The 2,331-nt window shown below is 45.4% G+C and overlaps 1 pseudogene; it reads right to left on the reverse strand.

Moving 5' to 3' along the window:
- Nucleotides 1-492: 492 nt before the first annotated feature.
- LOC144491920 (U2 spliceosomal RNA) lies at nt 493-600 on the reverse strand (annotated as a pseudogene).
- Between the last annotated feature and the right edge of the window lie 1,731 nt (nt 601-2,331).

Genomic DNA, 2,331 nt, shown 5'->3' on the forward strand with positions numbered 1-2,331 from the left:
CAGGCCCAATCGTTCCAGTGCCTGCTATCCATTCATTACTGTTCAGCTGAAACCCGCACCCCCCTCTTCCTCTCACCCCATCATAATTCTATCTATAACTCCATCCAAGACTTTCCCACCCCATCATGACTCTGCTTATAACACCTCCACATCCCCCAATCTCCGACCAACCCCTTCCCCAGTCTGGTCTCTCTGCATTGAATGCAGCCCTGCTTGCATCCCACAACCGTCTCTCTAAGTATGGTGCAGTGCAGCCCAGCCCAGCGATGCCTGAGAGTAGCTTTTTTAAAATACTTTTCCAATTCAATCAAATCAAGTCCAATTCGGAGTCTCAACAAGTTGAGACATTTCCGATGCAGGCTGACAAGACAGGGCATGCAAGCCTCTACCCTGCCTTGGGCCTGATCTACATGAGCCAAGCTGAGTGGAGGGGGCGCAGATCTTCCTCCTCCAAGGCTTGATCTTAGCTAAAAGGCCGAGATGTCGCTTTATAAAAATTGCTTCATATGAAAATGAAGCTTATAATGTGACCTAATGACCTCAACCAAGCACAGGCAACCCATACTACACTTGATCTTAGCCAAAAGGCCAAGAAGCAATGAGTAGCTTTGCCAGCAGTCAGGAGTCACAGTGATGGCAGCAGCACAGTGAAAGATAGGCAAATGCCATGTTTACACACCTCAAAGTCATGATTGAAGTGAAATTGGGCAGGTGCACTTCACACTTTTCCAGTCATACATTAGACCTGCCTAATTACCTGCTGACGTGGCACTAAATTAGGAGGGAGAATGTGGTTCCGGTGAGATTTTATTAGCATGTATTCATTAAATGCTAATGTATGCAAATAGGGTTCCCAACATGCATCAGCAGGAAAGTCGACCCGCCATTAGGCCGCCGTCATGAAAGCTCTGAGGGGAAAATTCCAACTTTGCGTTCCTGCTCATCATGATTCCCAGCACTGGCGGGTGCAGAAAGTCCACCTGTTTATGTTTAGGAATGATCTTTTAATAATTTGTGTGCAGCAGAAAGCAAAGCATTTAAAGCATACAAATTGAAAAGGAATTACCAATAAAGAATGGACAGAAGGGACAGTGCAAGAGTTTTAACAACACCAGGTTAAAGTCCAACAGGTTTATTTGGTAGCAAGTGCCATTAGCTTTCGGAGCGCTGCTCCTTCGTCAGATGGAGTGGATATCTGCTCTCAAACAGGGCATACAGAGACACAAAATCAAGTTACAGAATACTGATTAGAATGCGAATCTTTACAGCTAATCAGGTCTTAAAGATACAGACAATGTGAGTGGAGGGAGCATTAAGCACAGGTTAAAGAGATGTGTATTGTCTCCAGACAGGACAGCCAGTGAGATTCTGCAAGTCCAGGAGGCAAGCTGTGGGGGTTACTGATAGTGTGACATAAACCCAAGATCCTGGTTTAGGCCGTCCTCATGTGTGCGGAACTTGGCTATCAGTTTCTGCTCAGCGACTCTGCCTCCTGGACTTGCAGAATCTCATTGGCTGTCCTGTCTGGAGACAATACACATTTCTTTAACCTGTGCCTAATGCTCCCTCCACTCACATTGTCTGTATCTTTAAGACCTGGTTAGCTGCAAAGATTCGCATTCTAATCAGTATTCTGTAACTTGATTTTGTGTATCTGTGCCCTGTTTGAGAGCAGATATCCACTCCATCTGATGAAGGAGCAGCACTCCGAAAGCTAATGGCATTTGCTACCAAATAAACCTGTTGGACTTTAACCTGGTGTTGGTAAAACTCTTACTGTGTTTACCCCAGTCCAACACCGGCATCTCCACAGAAGGGACATTGCCAGCAATCACAAATGATGAGAGCTAAAATAGCAACAAGGTTCAATAGGCTAATTATTCTACTGAGCATGAAGTAATTATTCATTCATATGGATGCAGACAGTATAAGATAATTATGAAGGTAATTTTATCACCTTTAACAGATCTGTTAGTGCTTTGAGGTTGTCTCATGATACTTTGGCTTCACATTGGCTGCAGTGTAACAGTGTGAAACAATGGGTGGAATTTACTGCTCCCCCCAGCAGTGGGTTTGGAGGTGGGGGAATTTAATCAGGTGGGAGAGGGCCTGGTGGGGACCCACCCGTCTTTCCCATTGTTGCCCAATTAAGTCTTGGGTGGAAAGGCTTGTGGATGGCCTTCCCACCTGGAAATTAATTGAGAATCTCAAGTACTCAACAAGTGGTGTGCAGGGGAGACACTATGCGACAGCATGAAAAGCAAATCCTCGTCAGGCTCTCTCACCAGTATGCCAGGTCTCCATTGCCTGGACTAAATTACACTCAAAGTG

Source organism: Mustelus asterias, chromosome 3, assembly GCF_964213995.1.
Source record: "Mustelus asterias chromosome 3, sMusAst1.hap1.1, whole genome shotgun sequence".
NCBI lineage: Eukaryota > Metazoa > Chordata > Chondrichthyes > Carcharhiniformes > Triakidae > Mustelus > Mustelus asterias.